Source organism: Solanum lycopersicum, chromosome 12 (assembly GCF_036512215.1).
Source record: "Solanum lycopersicum chromosome 12, SLM_r2.1".
Lineage (NCBI taxonomy): Eukaryota > Viridiplantae > Streptophyta > Magnoliopsida > Solanales > Solanaceae > Solanum > Solanum lycopersicum.
This window is the reverse complement of record NC_090811.1, coordinates 29,291,668-29,307,302: the sequence shown is the minus strand read 5'-3', so window position 1 is coordinate 29,307,302 and position 15,635 is coordinate 29,291,668.

Genomic DNA, 15,635 nt, shown 5'->3' with positions numbered 1-15,635 from the left:
TTGATCTCTGCACCCTCAGTGGTTCTCCTCTGAACGTCCTCAATACTTGAACTAGATGCCGCAGCAGCAACCTATCGAGCCCTTATCTGATGGGTCACTTCATTAATATATGAGGCTCTCCTTGCCACCTATAGTTTCATCTGCTCCTTCTTCCTCGCATGGTCATCCTCTCCATCGGTGGTGCAGCTGGAATAATGCCTCTTGGCATGGTCACGTGGCTCAAGCGGTGCGGTGAGGATAGTGAAGAGGGCATCAAGTAATGTGTCCTCTGCTAGATCAATGGGTGCAGTCTCCGGCTCAGGTCAATTGATCTCTAGTATTATGTGAACATCTACCCATAGACTCTCCACAACCTCCTGAAGAGTAGTCAAATTGATGTTGTGGGCTGGGGATGCTAGAACTCACAGCTCAAATGTATATAGGCGATGGTGGACCGCCTGAATCTACCGCTACATGTACAGAGCTACCTTATTCTCAATACGGTCCTCAGCCTTGGCAATGGATTTCTGCATCCCATGATGGTTATGATGCAGCAAGGTGAGCCTCTAGTGTCACATTCGAGGAGCAAGCCCTAGAAGTAACATGACGTACTTGACCTCTCGGAGGTCTTATACAATTCCATAGTTATCATTCCTTGCATTAACAATGTAAATTTAGTGGAAAAATTAATTCTTTTAATAGCACATCATATGCTAGAAATATCACTTCATATATCTATTAAAAAATAAGTTATAATACAGATTTACACCATAAGTCTCTTTGTCATCTCGGACTCAACAATATAAGATTACATTGAGGACACGACCCTTAAAACGTAAGACATAAGTATATAATAGTTAAACATTTTTACAGTCCTTGGACTTAAGGATTCCTTTCCTTGAGTTTGGGAATCATATATAAATCTCCTCAATCATATAGACATCCTTTAAGAATCCATAACCTAAAATTTGTGTAAAAAGTAGAGAACAATGGGATTAGTACTAGAATGCACTAAGTATGACAACCATACAAAAACATGCATTTTAAATTGATATTTTCTTTAAATTACACATCATGAATTTTTGAGTAAATATTTACAAAACATTTATCCTATATCATTTATGTCATTCACATACTTCATATAAACATATTGAAAGACCAAACATTACATAATATCACATATATAATTTATGACATCATCAACTCACATTAAAGTTAGCTAATTTCCATAAACAGTGAACTTTCTTCTCGTTTATTAATTAACCTCCCAAGTAACCCTCTAGTGATACTTAGTGCAATGCATCACCTTAAGATCACAAAGAAAGCATACGTACAACCTACATAATCCAAACAAATATCCTCATATAATTATAATACATCAAAAACATATTTAAGTCAAGATTCATTGGCTTTACAGTAAGCTACACCAATTTACACATATATTCACTTCTTTTCATAGACATCATTCTAAGTCCTTGTTCATGACCCCAATCTTAGTCTACTAGTGCAATGAACAAATGAAGCCCCATAACCATATATATTCTCAGCAAATCTTTCATGAGACCACAAACATTAGCTTTCAATTCATACTTCAACATAACACATAAGGACAACTCAATTCATATTAATAATCTTCATCATATAGTCATTAAGACTCACATAGTACATATAAGTATAAGAACATATCATATATACTCATAACATGCACATCTTCATGAAAAATAGACAAATATTACCATGCCATTCATAAGACATTACCATAATCATACACATCAGGTAACCATCATAGGACTTCCTAAGGAGCTACTTGTGAAATATCTAGATGGGTTCGTTACTTCCACCTATACTATGTAACCTCCCCTAAGTCCTCCTGGTTAGGATCCTATTTATTTTCTTCCAATATTCATTTTACATTAGTGAAACAATAGCCTTAACCGACACTAAGACCATGAGTGCTAAACATGGAATTTAGTGTTGTAGATCCTTACACTAATGGAAGGTGTTCTTACCTAGCTAAGGTGGAACTTAACACATGCTAGCATACTAAGTGAATTCACATGCTAGATCCTATGTGGAAAGCATATTTAAGGAACATGAAGGTACATGTGAAAACCCTCTTGATGCCAAGATAGGGCATTATGGTTATTCATTTATGGGAACATCACTCTAACACCCGTTTTGGGTCATGATCCTATCCACCTTGTGAGGTTTATGGTGACCTACCTTTCCTCATTGGGGAGGGACACATGCTCATATTCAAGTTCACTCGATGCTAAGCAAAGTCCCCTTCATTAAAAAGCCATTATTAACCTTACTTTATAAAATATAGGGTTAGGAGATTCATCCCCTCATATGATTAGCTCATAGTTCATAGATGAAAGTTCATCAACAAAAATTAAGTGAGAAGATCCTTTCACATGGACATACATATGTATTAGCACTATCTGGTTTTGGATACCCTTCAGCACACATTTCAAGGATCCTCTATTGACTTGATCATCATTCATGTGTGTGTGTATACATATATGTGAGCAAACCTTTCACATAACACATAAATGTCTCACATGTTGATATATCAATGGCTAAGTCTACATGTGTACCTATATGAGGAAGCCTTTCATATCAACACTCCAAGACACTATGGTCATTCATAATTCATCAAATAATATACTTAAGATCATAGTATATAAGTCATATTCATAACATGTTCATACTATCCTATGCTTGTCGTTAGAAGACCAACCTAGGACCTATCCCATCAAGGTGCACATGTGCAAGGAATAGTCAAAGTCCCATACCCTTTCCTATTCTAATACATCTACCAATTTATCCTAGTGAATGATACATCACAGAACATCATAGAATGGTTTACATAGCTTAAGAGTCATTTATTTACCACTTAAAACATTCTTCAAGTAATATTTAGTCATTATGTACTTATATTAGCTTTGCATCACTCATATAGCATTATAAGACCTCATTATAGGCAGATAGTACATATAACCTTAGCATAAACATTTACATGAGTATAACAATAGTAACATCACCTAGATTCACAACTAAAGAAGAATACTAGGCACAAGTTACACATAAGGTGATCATCATAACCACTCCTTCATATAATCATAAATTTACCTTCAAGGCCACGGTGAACACATATATAATGAAAATAAAGTAAAAAGGCCACCATAAGTTTATCATACCACAGAATGCCATACAAGGCTTCATCACTATTATATAGAATAGTAGACGAGATAAGCATTCTTACCAATTAGCCAATGATTGATCATCCTTTATCAATACACCGTTATCATCATTAATACATTATATATAAGTATCTATATGTACTAAAATCATAAACGAAACCATATACAAGTCGTCACAAGATCAAGATACAACTAGTGCACTATATCACATATACGGTATAAAGTAGAGAGTTATGGATCATCAAGTAACTTTCCTAGGTTAATTCATCAATCATATTGTATCATTATCATTAAATTAAGTTAATTTCTAAATAAATCATAGTCTAGATGATATCCTGCTACACTTGCCAATAAGCTCGAGAGCACTATGAACATGCTTCATATTAGGAATTCATGGAAGAGAAACTTGTTTTGGTTTATACTATTCAAAATATCATGAATTGATCTATATAGATTAATTCATCATCAATGCACACTACATAGTAGACCTAAGCATATTAAAATACTCAAAATCCAGTCTTATCCAATAAAAGACCAACGTTACAGTGATCACAAGTTACTACTTAATAACTTAGGAACACATAGATCAATTATTACCAAGCCTTGTTTACTCTGATCATACCGTGTTTATATTCACAATTCAACCAAATTATTATCCTAAAGATGTATATACAAGAACAATCACATGATCGATTTCCATTTTATACCTTATAAGTTCCAAATTACAGTGATCATATTAACAATTATGCTAGCCATGTTCAAACCCTCATATTTTTATCCACATGTATTATTAATCATCAATTCACGTAAATAATAATAAATATAACAACTTTTACGTAACAGAATCACAATTGAATCGATAACAAGAAAAGATCAGAAAGCCCATATAGGGACTGAATCGATTTAGGAAGGGAACATGGGTTCATCATGAAATTGGATTAAAATCATATACAAGACAATACATGAAAATAAATTCATCATGATTTAACAATTTAAAATGTTTTTAAAAAGAACCCATGAATAGATTGAAGAAGAAGAGCTTTGATCATATTTTCTCTTTGAAAACTTTGAGATTAACTCTGTATATGGAAGGTTACTTACAGATGAAAGATCACGATACCCTTTTTTAGTTCAAAACCTTAAAAAATTGGTGGAGAACCCATGATAATAAAATCTACAAGATGTTCTTGAGATTCAACAACAATGAAGGTTTCTAGAGAGAATTGGTTTTAGAGGGATGGTTCAATTTCGTTAAGGGATTCAGAATGTGTTGTTGACGTGTTCGATCCATGAAATATACTAAAAATAGGTAAATTAATAAATTAGAATCATTTTAGTACTTGGATTGAATTTCCCATTTACCCCTAAACTAAAACAGTAGCAAGGCATTCTTGAAGGCCACCATCGATAGATAAACATCGACTAGCCATTGTCAATCGACTGGCCTTCTGTGGCTTCCATCAATTGGAACATGGACTATTTTTGGGTTGAGACTTTCCCAGTCTAAGTGTAAATAAACAAGGCCTCACCAACGGGATGTTGGTCAACCAATTGGCCATCGTTTGGTTCAGTCTATTAACACTACCAAGGCAGTGTCTCGACCATCCTTAGGTCGTTCTTGTAGGACCTTTTGCGGGTCCCTTTAGAGGTCGTACCCATACGTTGCCAACGTAATTAAAAACCTTAACAGTTTTTAGACCCCCCATATGAGTTTCACCCAAAACAAATACACGTAACATGTCCAAAGAGGCTAGGCCCTATCAAGACACACATTGAGTGTCTTAGGAGCTAACTCTTGAACATCTTGGATGTTCTTGCACTTTTGACGTCCAAACATCATGAAGCTCCATATACTATCTTGAAACTTCATTTTAACTCATTTTAAGAATTCATAAGATCATAAAATATTATATATAAACACGTATAGACATATGAGGCATATAGGTGACTAGTTATTGAACGTCTTTGTCGTCCCTTGATGTTTGACTTCCAAATAACCTCAAACTTTAAACACCCTCAATACAATATTATAAGTAATTTTAGGACATTAGAACATTAAGAAAAAAAATTAGACTCGATACACCCTAACTCATTTTTGGGGTCTTACAATATCCCCCACTTAGGAACATTCATCATCGAATGGCACTTAGAACACTTTAATCACTACAAGGACTTCAATGAATCATAGAGAAGTTCATCATATTCTAAAAATCAACACATATAATTTAATACACCATATATACCAGAAATACAACTTCAACTCATTTTGCCACTCAATGCACACAAGGAAGCAAAATTTACATTCACTCACTCTTTAATGCATCAAACACAAAGGATCTTATCATATTTATAGGAGGAACATCCTTCTCCTAGTTCTAACATGGTCATTACATTTCAATTCATTAAGATCTTATCTTGCAACAATTCTTTAAGTCACACTTAGGCAGATTTCAAAAAAACTCAAAAAGCAATTGGGCGCTCATACTTCACTACACATAGACTTGATTTAATTGAAACAAAAGACATCTTTATTAGTTAGACCTAGTGCCATGAGAGTCATACTCAACGATATCTTATTTAGTTATGTCCATGGAGGAATGTCCTTCTCCTCAACAAACATACATTTATAATGAGTTCACACGTGAGCAAAGTACAAGGTCAATTACCTCTTAAAATGAGAAATTTTAAACTTTTAAACCAAGGGATGCTCATGTTTTCTTTGTAGTGAAGTATAAGTTATAGGTCACACCAAGCACATCACATTAAATAGGAAGCCCTTTCACAAAATAACAATTTCTATCATAGACATAACCTTCATAGTAACCATCATTTGAGAAGAATCACACAAATCATAGTCACACATGTGAGCACTTTGCTGAACATGCTTTAACTTTTAAAGAGTGGACCTACAATTATGCACTCCAAATTATAAAAGTTACATAATTTTCAAGAGACTCAGCATATTACATTTAAAAGAGACTCAACTTTTCAATATAAGGCAAAACACTACACCTCACAAGTAACTATTACCATGTTTCTTATCTTATCTCGTGAAGTCAAATGCACAACTAGCATATCAAGATGCAAATCAACACGAGAAAACATGGATTTTATAAAAAATTTTCTTCAATACTCTTTGGAATAGTCATAATATCTTTAAGGCAATGTCAATCAATACATACAAAACATATAAGGGTCATGCAGTTCATACTTCATGCAAAAATCTATTCATGAACAAGCTTACTTAAAATTCATTAGATTCAAGCTCAAGTAAAATAGAAGGACAAGGTAGAATAATATGTACAACGTTACTACTCTATCAACATCCCCCATTTAGCGTAAACCCAATTCAGAGCAACATCACTTAAACTTAAGAGGATCTTAGCTTAAAAACCTTCATTTTCATCACATAAAAGGGATTACCACTTTAGAAGGAATAAGAGTAATTTAACCAAGGCTTTATAAACATTATCATTTTAGGCAGATTATCCTCCAATTATCATGTTAGGTCATATTATTTAACCACATAAGGTTTTCATACAATACAATAGATATCAAGGTCACACATAATTAGGGGAAACAATAAAGGAGACATAGCCTTAAGGACTGTTTCATTTGTTTCAACATTAAAATAAGGTAACTTCTAGGTTAATCAAACCCATATCATCACCATACGTGGATAAGAATACTACCCTCAATTAAAGAGAAACATCAAACAACATCAAGGGACTCACAACACAATAAGAAGTTAGAAAAAATTCTACAACTCATCATGCCATAAGACTCTCATTCTTTATTCCAAATAACAAAACGATTTCTTATATTCATTTTCATGTTCATATGCATTAAATCTATACACATTTAAACAACTTCCAATCAAAGGACAATTAAGTTGGTTTCCTAAAAATAATACAGTATGTTTTCCTTAAATTATATTGAACATGCTTCAACATTTGAAAAATGTAACATTTAGGCAATTGATCGGAAAATCATGAAAATATGAGATACGAAAATTTACCAAGAAAAGCATACTATCATCACACCTAGGATAAAGTTTATTCAAAGGATTCCAATACATACTAGGCAACTTATCACAGACTACATACATACAAAGGGAAACATTGGAAACTTTTAAGCACGCACTCTTAGGGTAACATGCTTCTATATGTACTTACTAAGCATTTCAAGTTTTAAATCATATCATATGGTTACCATCATGCAAAACCATATCTGAACACATCAATCTAAAGGCAACTCATTTTAATCATAATAACTTATAGTATGTTTTAACTATATCATTACATACATTTTTCAATATAACATGCTATTTCACATAAATATCATACTTCGCCATAAATGGCATGACATCATCAAATATGCCAAAAGTAACCATCACCCATACTCATCAAACCATCAAAATAAAGATAAGCATTTAAACTCACCTTTTCTCCCTCAAGCATAGAGAACAATATCATCCAAACAACCACATCTAATAGACCACCGGACAAGAAATATAAGAGAGAGATCTTATAGAGGTAAGACATATGGCACGATAAGAGAATGATGAAGAAGGGAAACTCTATCGTCCTATAGCCTCTCATACCATTTGAAGTGTCACGACTCACCATCAATGATACAAGACTCTATTAGATGTGGCAATATGAGACTTCTTGGCCCCTAGACAACTTTTAAAAACCTCGTGCTCTATTACAACTTTTATCGCATCCAGAGAGAACTACCTGGAAGTAACATGGCATACTTGACTTCTTGGAGGTTTTATACAATCTCATAGATATCATTAATCGCATTGACATAATAAATTTAGCGGAAAATTTAGAACTTTTCATTGAACATCATATGCTAGAAACATCACTTCATATATCTATAAAATATAAGTCATAAAAAAATATTTAGACCATAGGTACCTTTGCAATCATAGACTCATCAACATTAGAATAAATTAGGGACACGACTCTTAAAACATAAGACAAAAGTATACAATAGTTACACATTTTATAGTAGGTAAACATTTGGACATCCTAGGACTTAAGGATTCCTTTCCGTTAGATTAGGTATCACATATCAAGATCTTCAATTATATATACATCCTTTGAGCAACCATAACCTACACTTTGTGTAAAAAGTAGAGAAGAATGGGAGTAGTACAAGAATGCACTAAGTGTGGCTACCATGCAAAAACATGCATTTAAAAGGGACATTTAATTGAAATCATACATCATGCATCTTTTAGTAAATCATTGTAAAACCTTTATCCAATAGCATTTAAATCATTTACATACTTCATATAAACATATTAAAAGGCCAAACATTACAGTTCACATATAGAATTTATGACATCTTCAAGTCATAATTACAGTAAGTTTATTTCCCTAAACAGTGAATTACCTCCTCTTTTATTCATTAACCTCCCAGTAACCCTCTAGTGATACTTAGTGAAATGCGTCACCCTAAGGTCACAAATAAATCATTCATACAACCTACTTAAGCAAAGATATATCCTCATATAAACATAATATATCAAAAACACATTTAAGTCAAGACTTCATTGGCTTTACAGTAAGCTACACAAATTTACACATACATTTACTTATTTTCATATAGATAATTATAAGACCTTGTTCATGACCCCAATCTTAGTCTACTAGTGCAATGAATTTATGAATCCCCATAACCCCATACATTCTTTGTAAACCCTTAAGGAGACCACAAACCTTAGCATTCAATTCGTACTTGAACATAACATATAATGACAACTCAATTCATATAAAAGAATCTTCATCATATAGTCATTAAGACTTACATAGTGCTCACAATGACTATATCACATAGACTCATACCACGCACATCTTCATGAAATAATTGACAAATACTACCATGCAATGCATAAACACAATCATAATCATACACATTTGATCACCTTCCTAGGAATTTCTATGTACCTACTTGTGCAATATTTGGATGGGTTAATTATTTCAACCTATACTAAGTATCCTCCCAAAAGCCGTCCTAGTTAGGATCCTATTCATTTACTTCCATCGTCCATTTTAGTTTCAGGAAACAATAGCCTTAACCGACACTAAGACCATGGGTGCAAAACATGAAATTTTGTGTTGTAGAGCCTTACACCAATGGAAGGTGTTCTTACCTAGCCAAGGTAGAACGTTAACACATTCTAGCATACCAAGTGAATTCACTTGCTAGCTCATACGTGGCAAGAGTAGTTATGGAATTTGGACGTACATGTGAAAAACTACTTGATGCCATGATAGGTCATTATTGTTATTCACTTGTGGAAACAATACTCTAACACCCTTTGGGTCATGAGGCTATCAACCCCGTGAGGTTTATGGAGACCTACCTTCCCTCATTGGGAAGGGACACAGGCTCATATTCAAGTTCACTCGATACTTTCCTTTTTTAAAAAGTCATTACTAACCTTACTTTATAAAATATAGGATGAAAAGATTCATCCCCTCTTATGCTTAGCTCATATATCATAGATGAAAGTCCATCAACCTAAATCATGTGAGAAGATCCTTTCACATAGACATAGCATAAGTATTAGCACTATCTAGTTTAGGATACGCTTAAGCACACCTTTCAAGGCTTCTATATTGAATAGATCATCATTCATGTGTGTGTGTAAGCATATATGTGAGCAAACCTGTCACATAACACATAAATGTCACACATGCTCGTATATTAATACATAAGTCTATATGTGTACCTATATGAGCAATCTATTCATATCAACACTCCAAGACACTATGTAATACATACTTCATCAAATCATATACTTAACATCATAGCATATAAGTCATATTCATAAAATGTTAAAACAATCCTAAGCATGTCCTTAGAAAACGAACCTAGATACTATCCCATCAAGGTGCACATGTGTAATTCATACTCAAGATCCAATACCCTTGACGATTTTGTACATCAATAAAGTCATCCTAGTGAATTATACATAACACAAAATCATAGTATGGTTAACATATCATAAGACTCATTTATTTAAGACTTACTGCATCCATACACTAAGCTTTAGTCTTTATGTACTTATCTTAGCTTTCAATCACACATATAGCATTATAAGACCTGATTATAGGCATAGAGTAAATATAAATTTGACATAGCCATTACATTATCATAACAATAGTAACATTACCTAGATTTAAAACTAAAGAAGAAGACTAGGCACAAGTTAAACACAAGGCAATCATCATAACCACTCCTTCATATAATAATCAATTTGCCTTCAAGGTCAAGGTCAACACATATATAATGAAAATAATGTAAACATCGTCACCATAATTGGACCATACAAAACAATGATATAGAAGGCTTTATCAACATAATATAGAAAAAGTATAGGAAATAAGCATTGTTACCGATTCATCAATCTTTGATCATCATTGATCTACACATTTTTCATCATTAATATAGAAAAGATGAGTAGCTATATGTACTTAAATCATAAACTAAACCATATACAAGTCATCACAAGATCATGATACAACTAGTGCACTATATCACATATATGGTATATAGTAGAGAGTAATACATCATCAAGTAACTTCCTAGTTTTATTCATAAATCATCTTGTATCATTATCATTCATTTAAGGAAGTATCTAAAGAAATCATAGTCTATATGATATCCTACTACAATTGACAATAAGCTTGAGATCACTATGAACATGCTTCATATTAGGAATTCATGGAAGTGGAACTTGCTTTGGTTTATCCTATTCAAACTATCATTAATTGATCTATGTTACTTATTTCATTCTCAATAAACATTATATACAGTAGACTTAAGCATATTAACATACTTGAAGTCCACTCTTATTCAATTAAAGGCCAACGTTACAGTGATCACAACATAGTATTGAATAGCTTAAACATATATATCAATTAATACCGATCCCTCTTTAGTTTGGTAATACCATATTCAGATTCACAATTTAACAAAATTATTATCCGAAGACAGTAGCTATAAGAAACACCATATAATCGATTTCCACTTTTATACCTTAAAACGTTCATATTACAGTGTTCACAAGGATAATTAGGCTAGGCATGTTCAAACCTTCATATAATTAACAACATAGACTATTAATTATCAATTCAACATACATTCATATATTAATAGAATATATAACAAATTCAATGTAATAGAATCACAATTCAATCGATAACAAGCCAAGATCACAAAGCCCATGCAAGGACTTAATTTATTTACGGAGGAAAGATGGGTTAATTATCTAATTGGATTAAAATTATGTTTAAACCAATACATTAACATCAATTCATCATGGTTGAACCATTTAAAACGTTTTTAGAAAGTCCCATGGAAAGATTGAATAAGAAGAATAACTTTGATCATATTTTGTCATTGAAAACATTGAGACTAACTGTCTAGAAGGAATGTTACTTAGAGATGACGGATCACAATACCTTTTTCTAGTTTAAGACCTATAAAACTTGGTGAAGAAACCATGAGAATAAAATCTATAATTTTTTCTTGAGCTTCAACAACAATGGAGGTTTCTAAAGAGAATTAGTTTTGGACAGAACATTCAATTTGTAAGAAGGGATTGGGAATGGGTTATTCACGTGTTTGAACACTCAAATATACCCATGAATAGGTAAATTAATCAATTAGAATAATCTTAGTACGTGGGGTGAATTTCTCATTCACCCCTTAAAAACAAAATATTCGCAAGGCAGTGTTGCACGCAACCATCGACTGGCCGTTTGTGGCTTCCTTCAGTTGAACCTTGGCCTGTTTATAGGTTGAGACTTGCCCAGGCTATGTTTCCATAAATAATACCTCACCAACAGGCCGTTTTCAACAACTTGTCCATCTTTTGGTTCAGTTAATTGACACTGCAAGGCAGTGTCTCGACCAGCCTTGCGTCCTTCTTTTAGGCCCTTTTGGGGGCCCTTTAGAGGTCGTACCCAGACGTTTCCAACGTAAATACAAAACTTAAAATTTTTTATACCTTCCACATGAGTGTCACCCAAAACAAATCCACGTCATAAGTATAAACATGCTAGGCCCCATCAAGACACACATTGAGCGCCTTAAGAGTGAACTTTTGAACGTCTTGGACGTTCTTGGATATTTGAGTTGCAAAATTCATGAAAATCAATATAATATAGTTAAAAATAATTATAAGTCATTTTATGTATTAATAATATCATGAAATACTATATATAAAAATGTATATACACATGTGGCACATATGTGACTAGTCGTCAAACGTCTTGCTCGTCCCTTGATGTTTGACTTCAAACTCACCTCAAACTTCACATACTATCTCAATACCATATTATAAGTCATTTTAGGACATTATAAAATTAATAGAAACATAGTAGACTCTATACATACTAACTCATTTTGGGGGTCTTACAATATCCCTACTTGGAAACATTCGCCCTCGAATGACACTTAGAACAACTTAATCACTACAAGGACTTCAATGCATCATAGAGAAGTTCATCAAATTCATAAGATCATGAAATATAAGTTAATTCACCATACTGAAAAGGAACACAACTTAAACTCATTATGGCACTTAATACACACAAGGAGGAAAAACTTACATTTACTCACTCTTGAATGCATCAAACACAAAGGACTTTATCATATTTATAGGAGGAACATCCTTATCCTAGTTCTAACATGGTCACTAAATTCCAATTCATTAAGATCTTATCTTGCAACAATTCTTTAAGTCACACAGGCAGATTTCAAAAACACTCAAAAAGCAATTGGGAACTCATACTTCACTACATATAGACTTGATTTAATTGAAACAACAAAGATATTTATTAGTTAGACCTAGTTCCATGAAGGTCACACTCAACCATACCTTATTTAGTTATGTCCATGGAGGAATGTCCTTCTCCTCAACAAACTTATATGTATCATGAGTTCACACGTGAGCAAAATACAAGGTCAATTACCTTTTAAAATGAGAAATTCTCAACTTTTAAACCAAGGGATGCTCATTTTTCCGTCCTAGTAAATTCTAAGTGGTAGGTCATACCAAGAACATCATAGCAAATAGGAAGCCCTTTCACAAAATGTCAATTTCTATCATAACAATAACCTTCACAGTAAGAATCATTTGAGAAGAATTACACAAATCATCGGCACACACGTGAGCACTTAAATAAACATGATTTAACTTTTAAAGAATGGACCTACAATTATACATTCCAAATCATTAAAGTTACATAATTTTCAAGAGACTCAGTATATTACATTTTAAAAAGACTCAACTTTTCATTATAGGGCAAAATTCTACACCTCACAAGTCACTATTACCATGTTTCTGATCTTATCTCGTGAAGTCAAATGCACAACTAGCATATCAAGATACAAATAAACATGAGAAAACATGGATTTTACCAAAAAATTTCTTGAATACTCTTTGGAATCTTCATAATATCTTTGAGGCAATGTCAATCAATACATACCAAACATATAAGGGTCATGCAATTCATCTTTATGCAAAAATCTATTCATGAACAATCTTACTAAAAATTCATTAGATTTAAGCTCAAGTAAAATAGAAGGACAAGGTAGAATAATATTTATAACCTTACTACTCTATCACCATCCCCCACTTAGCGTAAACAAAATTAAGAGCAACTTAACTCTTACTTAAGAGGGTCTTATCTTAACAACCTTCATTTGAATCACTTAAAAGTGATTACCACTTAAAAAGAAATTACAGTAAGTCAACGAAGGAATTATAAACCTTATTATTTTAGGAAAAATATCCTCCTATTATTAAGTTAGGTCATACTATTTAACCACATAAGGTTTTCATATAAAACAATAGATATCAAGGTCATATATCATTAGGGGAAAGAATAGAGGAGACATATCCTTAAGGACTTTTTCTTTTCTTTCATCATTACTGTAATGTAACTTATAAGTTAATCAAACACACATAATTACCCTACATGGATAAGAATACTACCCTCAATTATAGGGGAACCTAAATCCCACAACATCAAGGGGCTCGCAACACAATAAAAAGTTAGAAACAATTGTACAACTCATTATTCCATAAGACTCTAATTCTTTATTCCAAATAGCAAAATTCCTTTTTACATTCATTATCGTGTTCATATGCATCAATTATATACACATTTCAACAACTTCGTATCAAAGGACAATTTAGTTGGTTTCCTAAAAATATTACAGTAAGTTTTCCTAGCATTACAGTGAACATGCTTCAACATTCCAAAAATACAACATTTAGGCAATTATGGGAAAATCATGACAATATGAGATACCAAACTTTACCAAGAAAAAAATACTATCATCACACCTATAATCAAATTTACAGAAAGGATTCTAATAAATACTAGGAAACTTATCATGGACTACATATATACAAAGGAAAGATGCAGTATAAACCCCTTGGTCTAACTTTATCGTATCCGCTAGGTTTTCATTAAGCTTTGGCAAGTCAACTCTTGGCCAACTCCGTTGTGCCACCACATTGGTCTCATCCCTAATGATACCTATATATACAATCCCGATAGGAGTACGGAGGACATCACAGTGCCAAACAGGCACTCCAGAATCCCTGCATAATTGGAAAATCATACAGGGAAACGAGTAAGTAGTAGAGGTCTTAAAAGCCATCTCATGTATCACAGAGATCAACAACCTCACGAAGTTGATCTCCAGCTAGGCTACCAGAGCTGCTACTAGGACTCTCTATCCCAAGTAAGGGTATTATCTGCTGTCGTGGGGGATAGGCGGTGGCGGACTAACATCCTGAAGAACATAGCTGAGGTTGGGGAGATTCTTTTCAATCCACCTCTTGGTGGAGTCTCTTTGATGTCTACTCTGCTGAAATTGGCCACTCTTGACCAAAGCCCAACTTTAATTGAACTCTGGAGTAGTTTAACCCTCGCGGCACTAGCGTAAACACCATCCAGGAAGCGAACAATGGAGGTAGAAGAAATGTCCACCCTACAGACTCGAACTAGAACATCTGTGAGTGGGTCGTGTTTGACAGGTTTTGCTTGCTTGTCCAAAGAACCTTATAGAGTCTCCATATATGAAACTAGAACTCTCGAACAACCTCGTTGCTATATGTCTGAAGATTTCGAGCCATCCACTCAATCCTGTGGCAGGTTAGTTGGTTCTGCTCCCTAGGGACTGTGTAAAGGCTACCTGTAAGAAGTGTCGCTTGACTCTCATCAACTGAGTCATCACTATTTTTCGTTCAACATCTTGGTGTCCATGTAGATCTGATAGTGACCATCGACACACAAATGGTTGGGCTCGTCAAGAACCAATGCAAGGACCTCATGATGGGGTGCCAGAGCATATTCTGAACATTGGCCTCATCAGACGAGGCATGGCATGCAGGCACATCTGGGAGAGTGG